The following is a 26,263-nucleotide window of genomic DNA, read 5'->3' on the forward strand; positions in this document are numbered from 1 at the left end:
GGCTCAAACTGGATAAAGTCTTATTTCTCCCTTATGGAAAGAATTCTGGGTATAGATATTCCAGGGCTTTATGTCTTGCTGTTCAACCATCATCAGTATTGCCTTATAGTCCAAAATTGTTGCTTGAACTTCAGCTATCATAGCTACATTCCATGTAGGAGAAAGGTTGAAGAGGAGCTTTCCCTGCCACACACACTTACATCACAGTAGCCAGAACGTAGTCAGTTGGGAGCTGCAAGGGAAGCTGGAAAATATGGTCTTTTATTTGGGTGACATTATGCCCAGCTTAAAGTCAGACAGGCCTCTGCTATCATGAAGAAATTAAAGAATGGTTGTTGGGTTGACAAGTAGCAGTCTGTGCATTATAATTGTCTTAGTCTTTGACAGATCAACCAGACAAAGAAGAAATTAGTAAGTTCAACTTTATACATATGTCTGTATCTACAACTTGGCATACTACACAGAACACACATTTTTACTAAATGCTCATGAAACTTTTACAATAATGTTTTCATATTAAAAAGACCACAAAAGAAACTTAAATATATTACAAAAAGCAGAGGTAGTTTAGGTCATAATCTCACATTCTCCAATCACAAGTCAATGTGCTTAGTTATTAAAATCCAAAAGTAAATACATAAACAAAATCAAAGCAGGCAGGACATTTAGGAAACTTTCTCTAATAAATAATTTTTGGATCAAAGATAAAATCAAAACTTCAATTACATATTATTTATGTAATAATGATGAGTACAACATAGTAACAACTTAGAGAACACTCTTAATGTTTTATTCAAAGAAAAATCCACATACTTTTTTTGTCAAAGGAGAAAAATAAATCACAAAGCTAGAAAAGGAAAAAGAAAATTAGGAAGGCATGAGCAATTATTATAGATGAAAGAAGAAATGAGATAGAAAATAGAAACCCAGAAAAACTGGTAAGAGTAAGCATCAAATTTTGAAATGACACATAAGTTGAAAAATCCCGATTTACTCTTGAAATCAAGAGTAATCAAGAATATAAGAGGAAATAAAGAAGAAGGCACAACATTAGAAATATTATGTAGTGGTCCAGGGGCGCCTGGATGGTTCAGTGGGTTAAGCCGCTGCCTTCAGCACAGGTCATGATCTCGGGGTGCTGGGATCGAGTCCCACATCGGGCTCTCTGCTCAGCAGGGAGCCTGCTTCTCTCTCTCTCTCTCTCTCTCTCTCTCTCTCTGCCAGTCTCTCTGCCTACTTGTGATCTCTCTCTCTGTCAAATAAATAAATAAGATCTTTAAAAAAAATAAAAAGGGTTAAGTTTGAACTTTAAAAAAAAAAAAAAGAAATATTATGTAGTGGTCCAATAGTGTGCCCTCAAAATTCAAGTTCCTTCACAATGTCAGAGTGTGACCTTACTGAAAATACAGTCTTCGCAGATGTAATTAAAGTGAAGTCATACTGAATGATCATGAGCCCTAAATCCAATGACTGATGAACACACAGAAGAGGGGGCAGACAGAATGACACACACAGTGATTGGTGGACACACAGAAAAACACAGAGACACAGGGAAACGGGGTCACGTGAAGATGGAGGCAGAGACTGGAGTTATGCTGATACAAGCCAAGGAATATCAGGAGCCCCCAGGAGTTGAAGGAAGCAAGAAAAGATTCTCCCTTTAGAAACTTTGGAGAGAATAGCGTCTTACAGAAAATTTATTTTAGACTCTAGCTTCCAAAACTGTGAGAGAATAAATTTCAGTTGTTTTAAGTCATCCAGTTTGTGGTACTTTGTAATGGCAGCCCCAGGAAAAAAAATATATGTCTCAGTTTAAAAAACTGAGGGCTAAATATATTATAGGGACTGTTCTTAGTGTTCCACATGCTTGCATATATTAACAAATTTCATCCATACAACACCTGGGGAAGGTGCTGAAGCAGGTGCTATTTTACAAACGAAAATATTGAGAGTGTAAGTAATTTGCCTAAGTTAAAGGATTCAAACCTAGGTAGATTGATTTCAGGGCCTGGGGTCTAAATCATACAATTAACATCTTCTCAGACATAATATAGAGACTATTGGAGAGAGAGAGAGAGAGAATGTTATCTTGAGGAAAATTATACAAATTGACCCGAGAAAGGCAGAAAGTTAGAAACTATAGAAAATGTTGTCAAATAACTACATATATATGTGTATATATATATATTTTTTTTTTTTTACCACAAACGAAACAACAAAACAAAAACAAAGAGCAATAATACTACACAGAGTTTCATAGGTGACTTCTTTCAAACTTTAAAAATAAATTTGTTGGGGGAAATTTAATTATGTACTCTAAAAGTTTAAAAACATTTGCAGACTTTAAATGAGCAGTTCTACTTTCAGTAATTTATTCTAAGGAAAAAATGCTATTTATCTATAATATTTAATGTATAGATACATCAATTATATTCATAATATTGTTTGTAATTTGGAAGCAACCTAAAGCATGAAATGGTAGGGGATCAACTGGGAAAATTATGGTTTACCTTTAAAATAAAATATAACACAGGCATTAAATATAATAATATAAAGCTCTTAGTTATAGAACTGGAAATATGTTCTTTTTAATTTTTCCCAGCTTTTTTGAGGTATGATTGACAAATAAAAATTATATATATTTAGGTTGTACAGCATGATTTTTAAGGTGTACAAAGTGATGATTTTATATATATAGTGAAATTATTACAAATATTACTCAATTATTATAATTATTTACTTAATTATTATAATTGAGTAAATTAACACATCCATCACTTCATATAGTTACCATTTGTGTGTGTGTGTGTGGAGAACATTTAAAATCTACTCTTAACAAATTTTAAGTAATTTTATTGTAATAAAATATTAGTAGTAATAATTACCAGAGTGTACATTAGACATCCAGAACTTATTCATCTTATAACTGTAAGTTTGTACGCTTTCACTAATATCTCTCCTTCCTCTGCCACCCCCACAACCCCTGGCAACAAGTGTTCTACTCTCTGGTTTTATGAGATTTACTTTTTTAGATTCTACGTGTAACTGAGATCATACAATATTTGTCTTTTTGTTTCTGGCTTATTTCAGTTAACATAATATCCTCCAGGTTCATTCACATTTTTGCAAATGGCAGGACTCCCTTCGTTTTTATGGCCAAACAACATTACATCATATGTATGTATATCACATTTTCTTTATCCATTGTTTTATGACACTTAAGTGGTTCCATATCTTAGTTATTGTGAATAATGCTACCATTAACATGGGAGGGCAGCTATATCTTTGAGATATTGACTTTATTTCTTTTGGATACATGCCCAGAAGTGAGATTGCGGGATCATATGGCAGTTCTGTTTTTCAATTTTAAAGGAACATCCATACTGTTTTCCACAACTGTACCAATTTACATTCCCACCAACATTATACAAGGGTACTCTCTTCTCCACAATCTCACCAACATATTTTTTTATAATAGGCATCTTAACAGGTATGAGATGATATTTCATTGAAGTTTTGATTTGCATTTCCCTGGTGATTACAGATGTTGAGTACCACTTCATATACCTGTTGGACATTTGTATGTCTTTTTGAGGGAAAATTGTCTATTTAGGTCATTTGCCATTTTTTATTCAGGGTATTTTTTTTTTGCTTTGAGTTGTGTGAATTCCTTATATATTTTGGATATTAACCCCTTATCAGATATACGGTTTGTAAATATTTTCTTCTATTCTGTAGGCTACCTATTCATTGTATTAACGGTTTCTTTTTCTGCACAGAAGTGTTTTAGTTTGATGTAGTCTCACTTGCCTATTTTTGCTTTTGTTATCTGTGCTTTTGGTGTTATACCCAAAAATTCATTGCCAAAACCAATGATAAGGAGTTTTTCCCCTGTGTTTTCTTCTAGAATTTTTATGGTATCGGATCTTATAGTTATGTCTTTAATCCATGTCCAGTTAATCTGTGTGTACAGTGCAAGAGTAAAATGTCACTCTTTTCTATGTGAATTTCCAGTTTTCCCAACACCATTTATTAAAGAGACTGTCCTTTCCCCACTGTGTATTCTTGTCAAATATTAGTTCATCATATACATGTGAGTTTATTTTTGGGTCCTCTATTCTGTCTCATTGGTCTGTGTCTGTTTTTATGTTTGTACTATACTGTTTTTATTACTATAACTTTGTAATATAACTTGAAATAAGGTAGTGTGATGATGCTTCTAGCTTTGTTCTTCTTTCTCAAGATTGCCTTGTCTATTTGGGATCTTCTGTGATTCCACACAAATTTTAGATTTTTTTTTCTGTGAAAAAAACACCGTGGAATTTTGATGGGAATTGCATTGACTCTGTATATTGCTTTAGGTAGTATGGACATTTTCACAGTATTAATTCTTCCAATCCAGGAACATGGGATAGCTTTCTTTTTCTGTGTCTTCAATTTTTTTCATCAATGTCTTATAGTTTTCAGTGTATATATCTTTCACTTCCTTGGTTAAATTTATTCCTAAGCATTTTATTTTTTTGATGCTATTATAAATGGGATTGTTTTCTTAATTTTTTTGATAGTTCATTGTTAATATATAGAAACATAACTAATTTTTGTATACTAATTTTGTATCCTGCAGTATTACTGAATTTGTTTATTAGTTCTAACAGTTTTTTAATGGAGTCTTTAAGTTTTTCTATATATAATATTACGTCATCTGCAAATAGAGACAATTAACTGTTTCCTCTCCTATTTGGATGCTTTTTATTTCTATTTCTTATCTACTTTCTCTAGCCAGGACTTTCAGTACTATATTGAGTAGGAGTGGTGAGACTGAGTACCCTTGTCTTTTTCCTGATCTTAGATGAAAAGCCTTCAGCTTTTCACCATTGAATATGATGTTAGCTATGGGATTGCCATATATGGAAACATATTCCTGTTGTTTTACTTTGTTTTTTCATTTTCATTAAGTTTTTAATCTTACTTCCAGTGTAGTTAACATACAGTGTTATATTAGTTTTAGGTGTAGAATAGTGATTCAACAATTCTATACATTACTCAGTGTTATCATGGTAACTGTATACTTTAATCCCCATCACTTATTTCACCCATCCCTACCCACCCCCTTCCCTTCTGGTAACCATCAATTTGTTCTCTACAGTTCAGAACCTGTTTCCTGGCTTCTCTCTCTCTCCTCTCTCTCTCTCTTTCTTTCTTTTTCCTTTGTTCATTTGTTTTGTTTCTTAAATTCCATTTGAGTGACATCATACAGTATTTGTCTTTCTCTGACTGACTTGTTTGCTTAACATTATTCTCTCTAGCTCCATCACATTGTGGCACATGGCAAGATTTAATTTTTTTATGACAGAGTAATATTCCATTATATATATTATACATATAATATATATGATGTGATTTGCAAATAGAGACAATTTAACTGTTTTCTAATATATATAGTATATATGTATATATATACACACACATATATATGTACATATGTATATATATGTATATATACATACCATATCTTCTTTATCCATTCAAGGACTTTTGGGTTGCTTCCGTAATTCGGTTATTGTAAATAAGGCTGCTATAAACATAGTGCATGTACCTTTTTGAGTTGGTGTTTTTGTATTCTTTAGGTAAATACCCAGTATTGTGATTACTGGATCATAGAGCCATTCTAATTTTAATTTTTTGAAGAACCTCCATACTGTTTTCCAGAGTGGCTGCATCAGTTTGCATTTTCACCAACAGTGCGAGAGGGTTCCTTTCTCTCCATATCCTTGCCAACACTTGTTCTTTCTTGTGTTTTTGACAGGTGTAAGGTGATATCTCATTTTGTTTTGATTCACATTTCCTTGATGATGAATGATGTTGAGTATCTTCTTATGTGTCTGTTGGCCATCTGGATGTCTTCCTTGGAGAAATGTCTGTTCATGTTTTCTACCCACTTTTAAATTGGATTATTTGGTTTTTGGGTGTTGAGTTGTATCAGTTCTTCGTATATTTTGAATACTAACTTTTTATCAGATATGTCAATTGCAGATCTCTTCTCCCATTCAGTAGGTTGTCTTTCAGTTTTGTTAATTCTGGTTTTTCTGTACAGAAGTTTTTTATTTTGATGCAGTCCCAATAGTTTATTTTTGCTTTTACTTCCTTTGCCTCAGAAGACATATCTAGAAAACTGTTGCTATAGTCCATGTCAGAGAAATTACTGTCTGTGCGCTTTTCTAGGATTCTTAGGGTTTCGGGTCTCACATATAGGTCCTTGATCAATTCTGAGTTTATTTTTGTGTATTGTGTGAGAAAGAAGTCCACTTTGATTCTTTTGCATGTAGCTGACACGTTTCCCAACACCATTTGTTGAAGAGACTTTCCCATTGCTTATTCTAGCCTCTTTTGTGAAAGACTAATTGACCATGTAATTGTGAGTTTGGATCTGTATTTTCTATCCTGTTCCATTGATCTATATGTTTGTTTTTGTGCCAGTACCATATTGTTTTGATTATTATAATTTTTTAGTATAATTGAAAATTTGGAATTGTGATACCTTTAGCTTTTTTTTTTCAAGTTTGTTTTGGCTATTCTGGATCTTTTGTGGTTCCATCCAAAATTTAGGACAATTTGTTCTAGATCTGTAAAAAAAAATGTAGTTTGATAGGGATTGCATTAAATCTGTAGGTTGCTTTGGGTAGTATGGACATTTTCACAATATTTGTTCTTCAAGTCCATGAGCATGGAATATCTTTCCATTTGTGTTGTCTTCAATTTCTTTCATCAGTGTTTTATAGTTTTCAAAGTACGGGTCTTTCATCTCCTTGGTTAAGTTTATTCCAAGGTATTTTATTGTTTTTGGTGCATTTGTAAATGGGATTTCTTTCTTCAATTTATTTTTCTGTTCCTTCATTATTAGTGTATAGAAATGCAACAGATTCATGTACAGGGAAATATATTCTTGCAAGAAGCTGGTTCCTGAACACTATTGTAATAATTATCTATTGCTACATAACAAATTATACCAAAACTTAATAGTTTCAAACAAAAACCATTTGTGGTATCATAGTTTTCAAGGGTCAGGAATATGAGAATTGCTTACCTGAGTGGCTCTGGCTCAGAGTATCTCACATATTTCAGGAAAAGTTGTTGGCTAGGACTGTGGTCACATCAAGGCTTGACTGGATTGTAGAATCCACTTCCAAATTCACTCACATGGTTGTTGTCATCTCTTAGTTCCTCCACGGATATTGGCCAGAGGCTTCTTTTCCTTACTGTACAGGAAAACCAATAGCTGCTGAAGTGTTTCCATGACATGTCAGCTCACTTCTCCTAGAGTGAGTGGTCCAAAAGTGCCTACAGACAGAGACAAAGAAAAAAAAAACCCACAGTCTTCTTTAACCTAATCTCAGAAATGCCATGCTATCATTTCTGTCATCTGATATTTGTCAGACAGACAAACCCTGTTACAATGTGGGAAAGAATTACACAAGGGTGTGAATACAAGGAGGTGGGAATCATTTGGGACCATTTTGGAGGCTCACTACCACAACAAATATGGATATATTTGTGTGTATGGAGATAGGGAGGAAAAAGATAGACATCAAAGTATCAAGAATATCTATGTCTGCATGTTAGGATTATGGGTATCTTTAAAGTATACTTTTTCTTTTTTTGTCTGTTTTCCAATTTTTTTATAGTGGCCACAATTATTGATGTTCAGTAAAATCAGCAACCAATCAATCCATTTTATTAAAGAAATCAATGGGAGATAGGGAGGCACAGGAGAGAGAAGGGACCATTAATGGAGTTCTGGTGAATATGGAAGGGAGTGCATTCCAGTGTAGAGGTGGCCATTGTCATAATCACAGGAGTAATAATGAAAATGTATATATGTGAAAGAGCTGGCATTGGATGTGAAAATGTGTAAGTCTTGGAAAGGATGCATTAGCTTTGGCCAAGACAGCCTTTAATTGGGGTAGGGGAAACATGGGCCTCTGAAATATGAGAGGAGGAATATATGGTTGCTATTATTAGAAGTATTAGAGTGTTAAGGCAGGAAATTTGATGGATTTCACACTTAATGATACTTTTTCCCCCCTCTGATAAAGGAAGCAAGACATTCTGTTGAGTCCGGCTATAATGGGAGCAATTTGTGCAAGCTTAAAACAGCAGTTGTTAGGAATGGGAAAGTTTGCCAACCAGAGAAAGGATTGTATAGAAATCTTGAGAGCCCAGATGATAATATCTGTGTTTCTCTTATGTCATCTTTAAACTCAAAGAACAGTGTTATTAGCTTTAATGTGTAATAATGCTCATCTGTTGATTATCTACAGTACTTGCTACCTTTCATATTAAAGGAAACTATTCACTTAAATACTAAAACTACTTACTACTCTCTACTCACAACACTTCTAATACCAAATATATAGATTTTCTTCCTCACACCAACCAATTTTCCAACTCTGAACTCTTACTGGATGTCGTATAATTTAACTAAATTCTGACATTAATTATTCAGAGTTAGTGTCAAGACTTCACATGTTTAAATGTTCAATTCCACAAGATTGCCCTAACTTTTGATGCCATTGGCAAGTAGTGGTTCCCTAGGGTATCCACACATTTCTTTGCTACAAAATTAGGGGTTCTCATGTGAACCACCTCAGATTTGATAATTTGTTGAAAAAGCTTGCAAAACTCAGAAGAACATCTATTTACATTTACTGGTTTATTATAAACATTATAAAGGATACAGTGAACAGCCCAATGAAGAGGTACACACAACGAGTTCTGGAAAGGTCCTGAGTGCTAGAGCTTCTGTCTCCATGGAATTGGGCTGTACCACACTCCTGGCACATGGATGTGTTCACCAAGCCAGATGCTCTCTAACCTCCATAATTTAGGGATTTTCATAAAGGCTTCATCATGTAGGCGTGATCAGATATTAATGAAATCTCCAGTCCCTCTTCCCTCCACATAGGATGGTAATGGAAGTAAAATTTTCAAGCTTCTATTCATGGCTTCACCTTTCTGGTATCAGTCTTCCTTCTGAAGCTATCTAGGAGTACACCAAGAGTCTCCTCATTAGAATAAAAGGTGCTCCCATTACCCTTAAAATTCCAAGGAATTTAGGAGCTCTGTGTTAAGTTGCTCCTATCACCTCCATCATTCAGGAATTACAAGAATTAGGAATTCTGTGTCAAGAACCATGGTGAAAGACCAAATATTAAAGATAACAGTGCTCCCAGCACACCTGTCACTTGGGAAATTATAATTCTAGGATCTCTGTTTCTTTTTCCCTTTTTTAAAAGTATTTTTTTTCTTATGTTCAATTAGCCAGCATATAGTACATCATTAACTTTTGATGTAGTGGTCAACAATTCATTAGTTAAATATAACCCAGTGCTTATCACCACATGTGCCCTCCTTAATACCCATCACCTGGTTACCACCCCCTTCCCTTCTGTAACCCTCAGTATGGTTTCCAGAGTCCAGAGTCTCTCATGGTTTGTCTCCATCTCTGACTTCTTCCCATTCAGTTTTTCCTCCCTTCCTCTGTGGTCCTATGTGCTGTTCCTTATATTCCACATATGAGTGAAACCATATGATAATTGTCTTTCTCTGATTGACTTATTTCACTTAGCATAATCCCCTCCAGTTTCATCCATGTCAATGCAAATGGTGGATATTCATCTTTTCTGATGGCTGAGTAATATCCCATTGTATATATGAACCACATCTTTATCCATTCATCTGTTGAAGGGCATCTTGGCCCCTTCCACAGTTTGGAGCTCGTTTCAGAAGCAGAGGGAAGAGACCAAATACATATTTCCTATTATGCTGCACTTGTTATTGGCCAGCCTCTGGTGTGGTTTATATTTCTTTAAAGATGATGATGAGGGGGCCCCTCGGTGGCTCAGTTATTAAGTGTCTCTCTCTGGCTCAGGTCAGGATCTCAGGGTCTTGGGATTGAGCCCTGCATTGGGCTCCCTGCTCAGTAGGAAGACTGCTTCTCCCTCTCCCACTCCCCCTGCTTATGTTCCCTTTCTCATTCTCTCTCTCTCTGTCAAATAAATAGATATAATCTTAAAAAATAAAAATAATGATAAAAATGATGATGTGTTGGGGCACTTGAGTGGCTCAGTCGGTTAAGTGTCTGACCTTGGCTCAGGTCATGATCTCAGGGTGGGATGGAGCCCTTAATTGGGCTCCCCACTCAGCAGTGAGAATGCTCATCTCTCCCTGTCTCCTTCTGCCCCTCCCCCCTGCTCATGCTCTCTTTCTCCCTCCCAAATAAATAAAATCTTTTATTTTTATTTTTTTAATATTATTTATTTATTTGACAGAGAGAGAGAGAGAGGTCACAAGTAGGCAGAGAAACAGGCTCCCCACTGAGCAGAGAGCCCGATGCGGGGCTCGATCCCAGGACCCTGAGATCATGACCTGAGCCGAAGGCAGAGGCTTAAACCACTGAGCCACCCAGGTGCCCCAAATAAAATGTTTTAAAAATGATGAGCTAACATAAGATGTTTTCACAGCATTTCTTCTTACTGCTTACCAAGTCAGCTTTGTTGAATTACGTTTATAGAAAGTGAATGATCTAGTTAACTTCAGTTTTAGGATGACTGTTATTTGTTCCCACTTGGGGCCAAACCACAAGCAAAATTTTGGTCTTCTTGTCAAATTGATCATGAAACATTTTTAATTGGATTTTTTTTGGCATTGAGTTGTATAAGTTCTTTATTTACTTTGGATTTTGACACTTTATTGGATATATCATTTGCAAATATCTTCTCCCATTCAGTGGGTTGTCTTTTTGTTTTGTTGATGGTTTCCTTCACTGTCGAAAGATTTGTATTTTGGTATAGTGCCAATAGTTTAATTTTGCTTTGGTTTTCCTGGCTGAAGAAAACAAAAACACTAATTCAAAAAGATATATGCACCCCTATGTTTATTGCAGCATTATTTATTATAGCCAAGATATGGAACACAGGTGTTCATCTGTAGAAGGATGGATAGAGCTCACACACACACACACACACACACACACACACACACATTATTACTCAGCCATAAAACACAAAATCTTGCCATTTGCAATAATACGGATGGATCTAGAGGTTATAATGTTAAATGAAATAAGTCAGTGAGAGAAAGATAAGTACCATATGATTTCACTGATATGTGGACCTTAAGAAAACAAAGAAAAAAAGAGAAACAAAAAAACAGACTCTTTAATACATAAAACAAACTAGTAGTTGCCAGAGGGGAGGTGGATAAGAGGATGGGTGAAATAGGTGAAGGGGATTAAGAGTACACTTATTGTGATGAGCACTGATTAATGTATAGAATTGTTGAATCACTATATTGTACACATGAAACTAATATAACACATGTTAATTATACTGGAATTTAAAAATATACAAATAAAAAATTTTTAATAATATGGACATCAAAATATAGTTTTTGCAAGGTTATTTTATGTAGGTGGCATGAATTATTATTATTTTTTTAAATATTTTATTTATTTGACACAGAGAAATCACAACTAGGCAGAGAGGCAGGCAGAGAGAGGAGGAGGAAGCAGGCTCCCCACAAAGCAGAGAGCCTGATGTGGGGCTCGATCCCAGGACCCCGGGATCATGACCTGAGCAGAAGGCAGAAGCTTTAACCCACTGAGCCACACAGGCGCCCTAGCATGAATTATTTTTAATTTGAAAAGTCTTCATTACATAGGTCAAGAATTTGCACGTGGGTATATAAAACAGAATTTTAATAACTTGTAAGCTCATTAATATATAAGAGAAGCCCTCAAAATTAATAGTTTCTCATTTTCTGAAAAAACAAAAACAAAAACAAAACTACCCCAAATTCTGTATTACCAGAGAACATGAAAAACACTACATACCTGATCATAGGGATTGAAAAGCATATTTGGTAGCTATATTTGTGGTGAGCATAGCATAATGTATAAATTTGTTAAATTGCTGTATTGTACACGTGAAACTAATGTAACACTGTCAACTATACTCAGATTTTTAAAATGCTTTTCAGCAAATTGAAACATACATCTTTTCATCCTCCATAGAGAGAATTTGATATACACTAAAAATTGTATCTCTACATTCCAGTAAAACATACTGACTGATGCCCAGGGCTTACTAAATGCTTGCAGCTGATAAACTCCTCTCTATTAAGTTAGAATAGTCTTCCTGCCACCGATGGAGAGGTAAAAGAGATAAGATAGGGTTGTATTTTTTTCCCCCAAACCTGTTTATGTCAATTGAACTTGCTATTGTAATTCCATAATTTAATTTTAATATTATGACAATAAATGAAACATGACTACAAAAGTAAAGTTGTTATTTTTGTGAAAACCAGATGAATGAGCAATATTAGGAATAAAATAAAGGATTTAAGTAGTGATATAGCAGAGATTAATAAGAATATTATAAAGCACTTCATACTAATTCTGTTAAAAAATTAGAAGAAATATACTTCTAGAAAAATATAAACTATTGAAAGTGACTCAGTAGTTAAACATGTAATTGCCAGACAATCCAGGAGTTTCACTTTTTTTGTTATATACCCAAGATAATTAAACACTGGTATTCAAACAACTACTTGCACCTGAGTGTTCATAGCAGCAGTATTTACAATAATCAAAAAGTAGAAATGATCCAAATACCCATTAATAAATGAGTAGGTGAGCCAATTATGGTACATCCCCCCAAGGGGGTATTATTCAGCCATAAAAATTAATGAAATTGTGATACATGTTGCAACGTGGATGAAGCTTGAAAACAGGCTAAGTGAAAGAACCCAGACACAAAAGACCACATATTGTGTGATTCTATTAGTGTAAAATGTCCAGGATAGATAAATCCATCAATACTGAAAGTCAGGTTAATGTTTGCCAGAGGATTAACTGCTTTGTGGGCATGAGTTTTAATTTTGGGCTGACAAAAATATTTAAGAACTCAATTGATATGGTGATTGTATAACATTATGAATGTACTAATTATCACTAAATTCTTCATTTCAAGATGATTATTCTTATGTGATTTTCACCTCAATAAAAAAATAAAAAGAATGTCCCAAAATAATTTTCCAAGAATACTTAGTAACCCACTGTCAAAATTACTATGCACAGGATGCCTGGGTGACTCAGTTGGTTAAGCGACTGCCTGTGGCTCAGGTCGTGATCTTGGAGTCCCAGGATCTAGTCCCACATCAGGCTCTCTGCTCAGTGGGGAGCCTGTTTCTCCCTCTGACCTTCCCCGCCCCCATGCTTTCTCTCTCTCTCTCAAATAGATAAGTAAGAAATCTTTGAAAAAATTACTACACACAAAATATATCAAGGCACCATGAATGAGCACCAGCAAGGAAAAAAAAAAAGTAGTATCCCCAAAAGTCTTCAGATGTTGGTCTTATGAGTTACAAATTATTTCTTTAAACTTATAAAATATGTCTTTTATGTTTAAAAAAGTAAGAGATAAAGTTAAAATATCTCTAGAGAACAAGAAAATATAAAAATAAACCAGCAGATTTGAATTGTAATGAAATAGAATTTCTAGAAATATAAAAATACTGTAACTAAAGTTTAAAATTCAGTAGATGAAAGCTGACTACAGAAGATGTAGAAAATCTAAATACCTTTACATCAATTTTTTAAAATTGAATTTATGATTAAAAACCTCTGTACAGGGGCGCCTGGGTGGCTCAGTGGGTTAAGCCGCTGCCTTCGGCTCAGGTCATGATCTCGGGGTCCTGGGATCGCGTCCCGCATCGGGCTCTCTGCTCAGCAGGGAGCCTGCTTCCCTCTCTCTCTCTCTGCCTGCCTCTCTATCTACTTGTGATCTCTCTCTGTCAAATAAATAAATAAATAAATTAAAAAAAAAAAACAACAACCTCTGTACAAAGGAAACACCATTCCCAAATGCCTTGACTGGTAAATTCTACCAAATATTTAAGAAATAATAGCAACTGTACACAAAGTCATTTAGAAAATAGAGAAGAGGGGACATTTCATGGCACATTTTATAAGGCCAGAATTTCCCTGATATGAAGATCAGAAAAATAAAGACAAGGAAACTATAGATCAATATACCTCATGAACAAAAATCCATAACAAAACATTAGCAAATAGAACCTAGCAATATACAAAAAGGATACTAACTCATGGTTTATTTTCATCCCAGACACTTGGCGGGAAATTTTAGAATCTTCTCAAATAGATGCTGCAAATCATTTGACAAAATTCAATACCCACAGAGTTCTGCCTGCAACCAAGATGGAATAATAGGAACTTTATTTGCCCTTCTGCCTAAAACAACTTTAAAAACCTGGGCAAGCATACAAAATATTAATTTCCAAGACATTGGGTATCATTGAAGGAAGGGTGGTTAATACCTGAGAAACAGGAAAAAAAATAAGGTGAGTCCTAGATTACTGTCTAGAGAGAGTATTTAGACCATGGCACAGGGAGAGAAACCAAGGCTGAGCCCACTAAACTCTGTAATTAGAGGAGAGGAAGCCGAGAGTCTGGGGAGGCAAGGATAATTAGGGCTCATGAGGCAGAGTATGGTATCTTTTTTGTTGTTGTTGTTGGAAACTGACACACTCATTCTCAAAGATGAATGTAATTAACAGATGAAAACAGAAAAACTGTATGATCATAATAGACACAGATAAAGCATTTGACAAAATCCGCCATCCATTTTTGATAAAAAATTCTCAGCAAACTAGGAATAGAACGAAATCTTAACCTGATGAAGCGTGCCAGGCAGAAAACTATAGCTAACATTGTAAGTAAAGGTGAAAGTATGTTTCTGCCCTGAGATCATGAAACGATGCAAGGAAGTCATCTTTTACCACTTATATTCAACAGTAGACTGGCAGTTCTGTCTATTGCTATATGGCAAGAAAGAGAAAACCAGAAAGGAAAGGAAAAACTAAAACTAAAACTGCCATGATTTTAAGACTATATGATCTTCTATGTAGAAAGTCTGTTGGAATCTATCAAAAAAAGCTACTGAAACTGAGTGAATTTAGCAGAGGTTCAGGATAGAAGATCGACATACAAAAATCAGGTTATTTGGTTTATTTTGGTGTTGAGTTGTATAAGTTCTTTATATATTTTGGATATTAACCCACTTTTAGATATATTCTTTGCAAATATCTTCTCGCATTCGGTAGGCTGTCTTTTTATTTTGTTGATGGTTTCCTGTGCAAAAATTTTTTTTGATGTGGTCTCAATTATTTTTGCTTCCCTTGCCTGAGGAAACATATCTGGAAAATGTTGCTAAGGCTGATGTCTAAGAGATTACTGAATATGTTTTCTTTAAGGGTTTTTTGAGGTTTCAGGTCTCACGTTTAAGTCTATAATCCATTTTGAGTTTATTTTTGTGTATGGTGTAAGAAAGTGGTTCACTTTTATTTTTTTACATGCAACTATCTGGTTTTCCCAGCAATGTTTCTTGAAGAGTTTGTCTTCTCCATTGTGTATTCTTGCCTCTTTTGTGAGAGGTTAGTTGACAATATAAGCATGCCTTTGTATCTGGGCTCTCTATCCTCTTCCATTGATCTGTGTGTCTATTTTTGTGCAAGTACCATACTGTTTTAGTTACTATAGTTTTGTAGTATATCTTTAAATCTGGGATTATGAAACCTCTAGCCTTATTCTGCTTTCTCAAAAGTGCATTGGCTATTAGGGGTCTTTGCAGTTCCATACAAATTTTAGAATTATTTTCTCTAGTTCAGTGAAAGATACTATTAGTTTTTTGATAGGGATTGTATTGAATCTGTAGATTACTTTAGGTAATACGGACATTTCAACAATATTAATTGTTTCAATCCGTGAGCATGGTATATCTTTCCATTTTTATGTTATCTTCAATTTCTTTCATTGGTATTCTATAGTTTTCAGAGCACAGGTCTTTCACCTCCTTGGTTAAGTTTATTCCTAGAAATTCTGTTCTTTTTGGTGAAATTATAAATGAGAGTATTTTCTTAATTTCTCTTCCTGCAACTTCATTATTAGTGTACAAAAAACACAACATATTTCTGTGTATTTATTTTGTATCCTGCACTTTACTGAATTTATGTATTAGTTCTAGTAGCTTATTTCTGGAGTCTGTAGGGTTTTCTGTGTATAGTATCATGTCCTCTCCAACAGAGAGTTTTACTTCTTCCTTACCAATTTGAATGTCTTTTCTTTCTTTTTCTTTTTTGACTGCTGTGGCTAGGATTTCTAGTACTATGTTGAATAAAAGTGATGAGAGTGGCCATCTTTGTCTTGTTCCTGATTGTAGAAGAAAAGATTTCATCTTTTCACCATTGAGTATGATGTTAGCTGTGGGCTTGCCATATATGGCCTTCATTATGTTGAAGTATGCCCCATCTAAACCCCTATTGTTGGAAGTTTTTTTTATCATGAGTAGATGTTAAATTTTGTCAAATGCTTTTTCTGCATCTATTGAGATACTCATATGGTTTTTATACTTCATTTTGTTAATGTGATATATCACATTGATTTGTGCATGTTGAAACATCCTCATATCCGTCGGATAAATACCACTTAACTGGACCTAAATAGACATTTTTCTTAGAAAACATGCTGATGGCCAACAGACACATGAAAATATGCTCAACATCACTAATTATTAGGAATATGTAAATCAAAGCCATAATGATATATTACCTTATACCTGTTAGAATGGCTAGAATCAAAAAGACAAGAAATAACAAATGTTGATATGGAGAAAAAGTAATCCTCCAAACACACTGTTGGTGGGAATGAAAATCGGTGCAACAACTGTAGAAAACAGTATGGAGGTCCCTCAAAAAGTTAAAAATAGAAGTACCATATGATTCAATATTTCCATTACTGAGTTTTTACCCAAAGAAAATGAAAACACTAATTTGAAAAGATGTATGCATCCCTATGTTTATTGCAGCATTATTTACAGTAGCCAAATTATGGAAACAACCTAAAACAGGGATAGATGAATAGATGAAAATATATTTAATGGAATATTAATCAGGCATAAAAAAGAATGAGATCTTGGATTTGCAAACAACATGGATGGACCTAGAGGGTACTATGCTAAGTGAAATGAGTCTGACAGTATGACAAATACCTTATTATTTCACTTATATGTAGAATCCAAGAGTCAAAACAAACAGAAACAGATCCATAAATACAAAAAATTAACTGACAGTTCCCAGAGGAGAGTGTGGTGGCGGATGGGCAAAATGGGTGAAGGGGGGTGGGAGGTACAGTCTTCCAATTATGAAATGAGTAAGTCACAAGAATGAAAGTTATACCATAGGGAATATAACTAACGGTATTGTAATAGTGTTTTATGGTGACAGATGGTACCTATACTTGTGGTGAACATAGCATATAGAGTTGTTGAATCACTATGTTGTACACTTGAAACCAATGTAACATTGCATGTCAACTGTACATCAATAAAAATTTGTTGTATTTTTACATATTAGCAACAATCAAAAATTACAATGGAAAAATGCCATTAACAGTAGCATCAAGATATGTTAGATACTTATGGATTAATCTGAGAAAAGATATGTAAAACTGAGAAAAATCAGAGAAGACCTGAATAAGTAGAGATATATATTGTTTTCATGAATCAGAACAAAGATCGATATTATTACAATGTTAATTATTTACAATTTTATCTACAGATTTAACTCAATCCCAATTAAAATGCTGGCATGCTTTTTTTTTGAAATTGAAAAGATAGTTCTCAAATTTACATGGAAATATAAAGAACCTAAATTAACTAAAACAAATTTAAAAAAGAAAAAATTTGGAGGACTTGTACTAGCTGACTTTCAAGTCTTAATATAATACCACAGTATCATGACAGTGTAGTATTGGCATAAAGATAAACAACTAGACTCCTTAATTTCTCTTTCTTCTGTCTTGTTGTTGGTGTACAGAAATGCAACTGATTTCTGTGCATTGATTTTATATCCTGACACTTTACTGAATTCCTGTACAAGTTCTAGCAGTTTTGGGGAACAGGTGGTGGGTAATGGGGAGGGCACGTTTTGCATGGAGCACTGGGTGTTGTGCAAAAACAATGAATACTGTTACGCTGAAAAAATATATAAAATGGGGAAAAAAAAAGAAAATGCTCAGGGCGTAAAAAAAAAAAAAAAAAGATAAACAACTAGATTGATTTTTGCCAACATCCATGAAACTGTGGCAGGCCAACTTGTCAGTTTATAAATAAGGTAAAATCTCAGACAGTTGACAGTTCTTTTTTTTTTAAAAATATTTTATTTGTTTATTTGACAGAGATCACAAGTACGCAGAGAGGCAGGTAGAGAGAGAGGGGGAAACAGGCTCTCCGCTGAGCAGAGTGCCCGATGCGGGGCTCGATCCCAGGACCCTGAGATCATGACCTGAGCCGAAGGCAGAGGCTTTAACCCACTGAGCCACCCAGGCACCCCCAGTTGACAGTTCTTGACACAAGAGCCTTCAATGTCATTTGTGATGATGTATTTCTTTTTTTTTATAAAGTAAAAATTCAGTTTATTCATCTGTTTATGACACAGTACACAGGAGGCAAAGTGTTTCATATCATAGATTTCACTTCCAACTCCTGGAATGCTCATTTCTTTGGCTAAAAGGAGAGACTAGACATAAGAGGCAGGCAATGCTTAGGCAACTGCAATAAGAATGGGGAGCAGGTGATACTAATTCCATCCCTGAGGGGACGGGCCTAAGGGGACTATTAGTCACAAGCTATTTTCTAGAATTGTTAGCTGGAAACAAAGGAGCACCACTCCTGGATGCTCAACCGTCTTGGGCCTCAGTCATCCCCACCACACAGGTACAACAGTGCTTTCTGGTAGTCGCCCTTCGTGTCTTGCTGGATGGAGTAATACAGGGACTTGCCATACTTTCTCTTGAATTCAGACCTAATTTTCAACACATCCACTTCACTGCAAGAGACCATGATTCTTATCAGAACTTTATCATGAATCCCCTTGCCCTTCATGGAGTCATACAGTCGGTCAGCAAAACATAGGGGCTTATTCTGAATGCACTGGACCAGGTTTAGCATTTCCCAGATCTCCTTTGACCTCCTTCTTGATGCTCTCCAACATGTCATAAAGGCTGTAGCTCTTGTACCTATCAAATACTTTCTGGAGGTGACACACACTCCGCTCAGTCATGATGCTGATCCACTTGGGTACATCAGTTCCTTTCCTCTTCACTCTGACATCATAGAGATCCCAGGCATCTTGGTCAATCAGTTCATAATCAATGAGAGAGCCATCCTCTGCTCTTCTACCCTTTGCAAGGGCAACCATCAGCTTGTGGAAGTCACCAGATATGTCAGAATCGATGTCCTTCTCCAGATCAGTCTTGGACATTTCCTTGTGGACTCTGTTAATTTCCTGAAGCTCTTGGTTGGTTCTTGAGCAGATGATCTCAATGAGGGAGTCCTCATCAGTCTCCAGTCCCTTCATGGAGGCTTTCAGCTCAGAAGCGTCATACTGAGCAGGTGTTTTTAATAGGCCCTAAATCACTGTCTCCAGGTGGCTGGACAAGGCTGACTTCAGCGCTGATGCAAGTTCCTTTTTGGTCCTTCTCTGGTAGGTGAAGGCAATATCCTGTCTCCGTTCATTGCTGCATTTGGTCAAAATGTTGACAATGGTGACCTCATCCACACCTTTGGTCTTGATGGCCGTTTCAATGTTCAGAGCATCATGCTCAGCATCAAAATTGGTGTATGCTTTGACCGACCCATATGCACTCGGGGGCGTGGAGTGATCACCCTCCAAGCTGAGCTTGCAGAGAATTTCGCGAACAGCAGACATTTTGAAGGAAGCTGGGCCCAATGCCGAGAGCAGCAAGCATCCCCAGTTGTAGAGCCTGTGATGATACATTTCTTTTTTTTTATGATTTTATTTATTTGACAGACAGAGATCACAAGTAGTCAGAGAAGCAGGCAGAGAGAGAGGAGGAAGCAGGCTCCCTGCCGAGCAGAGAGGCTGATGTGGGGCTCGATCCCAGGACCCTAGGATCATGACCTGAGCTGAAGGCAGAGGCTTTAACCCACTGAGCCACCCAGGCGCCCCGATGATACATTTCTTAAGCTAGGTTGTGAGTATGTGGATCTTCATTTCACGTTTATTCTTTATATTTTACATTCCCATTATGAGTTATTTTATATGATACATTTAATAATAAAAACAAAATACTAAACTGATTTGGACAACTTCAGTAAATCCATGTCACTAAAAATGGGACTATCCGGGCTCGGTGGGTTAAGCCTCTGCCTTCGGCTCAGGTCATGATCTCAGGGTCCTGAGATCGAGCCCTGCATCGGGCTCTCGCTCGGTGGAGAGCCTGCTTCCCCCCTCTCTCGCTGCCTGCTTCTCTGCCTACTTGTGATCTCTGTCTGTCAAATAAATAAAATCTTTAAAAAAAATAAAAAATAAAAATGGTACTATCAAGCCAAATGGGATTACTACATCGATAAATAATTGGGAATAAGATTACACAATATAGGATTCTTCACTCAGTATGCTTTACAAGTGCCTATAGATTCTTACCCCATGTCAAATGAACTGAAACTAGAAATCATTAATGACACTTATGGATGAGTTTTAGACAAGAAAAATTATAATGCTGGCTTTGATCCTACATCAGAATATTGGGAAAGGAAGGTATATTTATGTTTTAAGTTAAAAATAAAATATCTAAAGCATTTATGTATCCTTTCTTTTACTGTTTTCTCTTTTAAAGGTTTTTAAATTAGTCAACCCTCTATCCGTTTCTATGGCATTGCTAAGTGGGCTCGCATCATATTTTAATCAATTAATGTAGCAAACAAGTTCTTGGGTAAATATTTCTCAGATGTTTGGCTTTTCAATTAAGTAAAAGCTCAAGAGCTCAGGGAGAACTTCAAATCTCCATGGCACCCCGGGGACTTATTTTCAGCTCAGAATACAGCACGAAACCTGACATTGATTTAGGCTGAGATTGAGACATTCAAGGGGACATGGTAAGTTTAGAGGTAATTATGTATTTATAGATGAGATTTCAGGTGAAGATGCAGAACTTCAATAATGAGACCTGATATCCTTGAAATTTGGCTTTTATTTTCCCTTGACTATTCATGTCTTAATTCCAAGTTGCTTCATATTTCTCTCTTTCCTGATAGGTGAATAGAAGGGAAGACAGATGTATAGTGAGAGAAGGAGAGAGATTAAAGAGAGGAAGGTAGAAAGATACTGGGAAAGAAAGAGGGGAAGCAAGGAAGATGGAAGAAAGGGACCAACCAGGAAACAGATTTAGCAGAACGGAGAGAAATACGTAGAAGGAATTTAAAAAAAATGGAGTAGAAAGATTGTGTCTATGTTGGTAATAGTGAATTCTAATTAAAAATTTTCTACTATTTATTATGCCCTTTCAATTTACTAGTCTCCTTGCCTTATACCATTTAACCTTACAACATTAGGTAGTTCCTTTAATTCCCATTTTACAAATTAGAAAACAGAGGCCTAAATAAGTTAAGTAAATTGTCGCAAAGTGGTGGAGTCTGGATTTGAATCAGCGTCTGTTTGTCTCTAAAGCCTATACTTTCCTCCACTGTATCAGACTAGCTCTGCATGACACTGAAACAACATGTTAAAAGTCAAGAGTTTATGCTAAATAGGTTATCTGGCATCTTATAAACAGAACACAGATAAATAATCTAGCTTTTGCTTTTCTTTATTACCTCTCTTCATACTCCCCACAAAGAAGATTATGCAGGCAGGCAGGGAGAAACATAAAATCCCAGCTTCAGTTTTTACTATTGCTGGAGCTTTCAGGTCAAAAAGATAGCTTACCTCCCTCTGATCTCACAAAGGGCATAATGCCCAGTGCACTCATAGAAACTCAGTCTAAACTAGCATTTCTTAACCTTTTAGGCCTTATGAACTCCTTTGAGATTCTAAAGAAAATTAAGTATTCACTCTCTAGAAATATGCACACGCATGCAAAATTTTGTCAAACGATTCAGGAATTTCGTAGGCCCCCTCAAAGTTCTGAGGTTTATATCTGAGATAAAGGTCTTAGGGTCTGGAACTGAAAAAAAATGCCCCTGAAATCTGAGACGGAGGATGAGCACCATGCCTAGAACCTTGGCTCTGCCAGAACTTGGATGAGTCATTTTCAAATGCAAGGTTGGCTGTGGTTATCTTCTCTTCAGTTTTATGGCATATCCCTGGGAAAGCTTGATGCATGAAGCTTAAGTTTAAATTCCTACCCAGACTCGTACCTGGTATGCATTAAAAAAGTTCCATTATAGCATTAAATTATTTGTGCACTTCAGTACCCACTAGTGGTCAAGGAAAAATATTTTGCTTTGAGTACTGGATGTTAGAGATGGCTGTCACTTCCTGGAGTACAGCTCACTCTGAATTTCAGAATAAGGTCTTCTCTTTAGACATTGCTTACTTTCAATTTTGATTTTTCAAAACTCATGTATTCCACTAAAATTTTGATAAGACCTTGTTGGGGTTCATGGTGAAATAATGGCATATGAGAAAATAATGCTGGACAGAGTCAAGACCTGCCACTAACTTGCTATGTTATTGTTACCAAAGGTAGAGCCCATTCCCCTTGTGTCCTCACTATTTTCATTTGTAACATGAAGGGATCATACTATTGTCAGTGCTTTTCAAACCTCTTTTAATTTTTTTAGTATTGAAAATGTGTGTTCAGTGGAAATCTTATATAAACAAATGGAGGTAGAGTTACTGTGATCACAAAGTGATGATAGTAATAGCAAAGAGTCAGATTCCCTCCCCCCTCTCATTCTCTCTCTATACCACCAACACATCCATGAATGAATTCCATATAGTTTGAAAATAGTTGATCCAGAGAGCAATAGCATGTAATGGTTGAGAATGTGCTTTAGAGTCATGCATAAATGGGTTCTGTTCCTGACTTCATCACCACTTAGTAGCTCTATGCTTTTTAGCTAACTAATTAATCGCTCTATGCCGCAATTTCCACATCTGACAACCGAGGATGATAAATAGCTCTTATTCCATAAGATGGTTGGGAATATTTAGGAATTTAATGCATGCAAAGTGATTATCCAGTGCGTGAATATTAGTTATTTATCTTAGTTATTAGTATTTATCTGTATCATTTTAAACAAAGACTTGGCTCATGAAAAATTAAGTCATCTAGCTTTCCCATTGTACTTTCTTTCTCAGTAACTTCTTCCTTCCTATGTTATGCTATAACTAGAGAAACTAACATATTAGGCAGGACCTCCCAATCTCTTTAACATTTTAGCTACACTACAATAAGTACAATAAATGGATGTAGTAAATTATTAGTCACATAGCACATTGTTTGAGCTATACCTGTGATTTTCCATTTTTATCTTTTTAGTCATGCGGTGTTTTTATTTTTTTTTTAAATAAAATATTACTCAGGGTGCCTGGGTAGCTCAGTTGGTTAAGCCTCCCACTCTCGATTTCAGCTCAGGTCATGATCTCAGGATTGTGAGATTGAGCCCCACCTTGGGCTCCATGCTGGGTGTGGAGCCTACTTAAGCTTCTCTCTCTTCCTCTGCCCTTCCCTCCTTTCAAAAATTAAAAAAAATGAAAAAAATAAAATACTACTCTGCAATTCAGTATGTAAAACACATAAGGGTAGAGCTGTTCTAATTGAGTCAGGATAGAAGAGTAAGAATCACCTCTTATGGGGCACCTGGGTGGCTCAGTGGATTGAAACCTCTGCCTTCGGCTCAGGTCATGATCCCAGCGTCCTGGATCCCTGCATCAGGCTTTCTGCTCAGTGGAGAGCCTGCTTCCCTTCCTCTCTCTCTCTGCCTGCCTCTCTGCCTACTTGTGATCTCTGTCTGTCAAATAAATAAATAAAATCTTAAAAAAAAAAAAAGAATTACCTCTTATGTCTTCTCAGCTCCTGCAACACCACCCTCTTCACACACTCTGGAGAACTCAGAAGTACTCCAGTGCTCTGTGGAGTAATGTTTGAAAACCACTGGACCTGTAAGACCCTTCTATATCTTATGTTCTGTGGAACGAATTCGTTTCAGACTTGGGCACACAATTTGAGATTTTTCCATACTCCCATCATTACAAGGTAAATACAGATCCTAGAAAAGAATAATTTACCCCTAGAGATCATTCTAACACTCATGAGATGAGAAATGTAGCTTCTGTGCCCTACTACTGTGATCCATTTTGAGTCTATCTTCTCAGAACTCCCACAGTACATTAAAAAAATAACCATAACAGCTTCATGGAGGTATAACTGGCATACATAAACTATATATTTAAAGTATATAATTTAATTTTTTCACATATGTCTATAGCCATGAAACCATTATTACCATAAAGATAGTGAATATATCCATTATCTCCCAAAGTTTTAACAGGCCTTTTTGGAATCCCCTCTTAGCCCCAGAAAACTGTTTTTGGTCACAGTATAATAGTTTACATTTCTTGGATTTTTATATAAATGGAATCATATAGTCTATATCCTTTTTTTGGTCTGGCTTTTTAAACTCAATGTAATGATTTTGATATACATCTAAATGTTGTATATCAACAATTTATTCCTTTTTATTTATGAGCAGTATTCTATTGTATGGATATAACATTTTGTTTATCCATTCACATATGGATGGACAATTGAGTCATTTCTGATGTTTAGACCATCTACATTTAATGTAATTGTTGATATGGCTAACTTTAATCCTCTCCTCCTGCTATTTTTTTTCTCGTTTGTCATATGTGTTCTTTGTTCCCTTTCCTGTCTTTCTTGTTTTTTGCTTTATTTTGGAGTAACTAAAATTTTCAATTCCATTTAATCTCCTTCATTGTCTTATTAATGTTATGTCTTTGTTTTCCAATTTTATTAGTATTTGGGGGTTGCTTATAATATACATCTTTAATCACAATCTATTTTCAAGTGATAGTATATTACTTACCATATAGTATGGGAGCCTTACATGAGTATACTTCCACTTCTCTCCTGTAAGCCTTTGTACTACAGTTGTTATGCATTTTGCTTTTATTCATGCAACAAATATCACAATAAATTGTTTTTATTTTTTAAACAGTCAACTATCTCTTACAGTATTAAAATTATAAGAGCAAATTCTCTTATACTTTTATTTTTATGTGTACCATTTTTGGTGTTCTTTATTTCTTTTTGTAGATCTATATATCTATCTAGTATAATTTTTCTTCTAACAGACTTTAACTTGAAGCATGGGTTTGCTATGATGAGTTGTATCAGCTTTTGTGTGTCTGAAAACATCTTTAATTCCCCTTCAGTTTTAAAGATTTTTTTTATTGTTGTAAAATTTACATAACATAAAATTTACCATTTTAACCATTTTAATTATTCAGTTCAGTGACACTGAGTACATTCACATTGCTGTACAACCATCACTAACATGCATATTCAGAACTTGTTCATCTTTCTTAACTGAAACTCTATACCCATCAAATACTAACTCTCCACTCCACTGCTATCAGCCCCTGCCAGCCACCCTTCTCCTTTCTGTCTCTGAATCTGACTATTTTAGGTACCTCATGTAAGTGAAATCACACACTTTTTTGGTCTTTTGATGAGTGGTTTATTTCACTTAGTATAAAGTCCTCAGTGTTTAGCCATGTTGTAGTATGTGTCAGTTACCTTCATTTTTAAGGCTGAGTGATATTCTACTTTATGTATATATCACATTTTGTTTATCCATTCATCAGTTGATGGACATTTGTGTTCCCATCTTTTAACTATGGCAAATAGTGTTGCTTTGAACATGGGTGTACAAATACTTGTCCAAGTCCTTGCTTTTACTTCTTTTGGGTATATATTCAAAAGTATAAGGGTGTGTCCCCTTTATTTTTAGAAGACATTTTCTCTCTCTTTTTTTTTTTACTGTGTTATGTTAGTCACCATACAATACATCATCAGTTTTTGATGTAGTGTTCCAAGATTCATTGTTTAAGTTTAACATCCGGTACTCCATGCAGTCCGTACCTTCCATAATACCCACCACCAGGCTCACCCATTTCCCCACCACCCTGCCCTCTAAAACCTTCAGTTTGTTTCTTGGAGTCCACAGTCTCCCATGGTTCATCTCCCTCTCTGATTTCCCCGCCTTCACTTTTCCTTTCCTTCTCCTAATGTCCTCTGTGTTATTCCTTATGTTCCACAAGTAAGTAAAACCATACGATAATTGACTTTCTCTGTTTGACT

At 35.6% G+C, this 26,263-nt stretch overlaps 1 pseudogene; it reads right to left on the reverse strand.

Moving 5' to 3' along the window:
* Positions 1-18,739: 18,739 nt before the first annotated feature.
* Positions 18,740-19,866, reverse strand: LOC123935188 (annotated as a pseudogene).
* Between the last annotated feature and the right edge of the window lie 6,397 nt (positions 19,867-26,263).

This window comes from Meles meles, chromosome X, assembly GCF_922984935.1.
Source record: "Meles meles chromosome X, mMelMel3.1 paternal haplotype, whole genome shotgun sequence".
NCBI classification, from domain to species: domain Eukaryota; kingdom Metazoa; phylum Chordata; class Mammalia; order Carnivora; family Mustelidae; genus Meles; species Meles meles.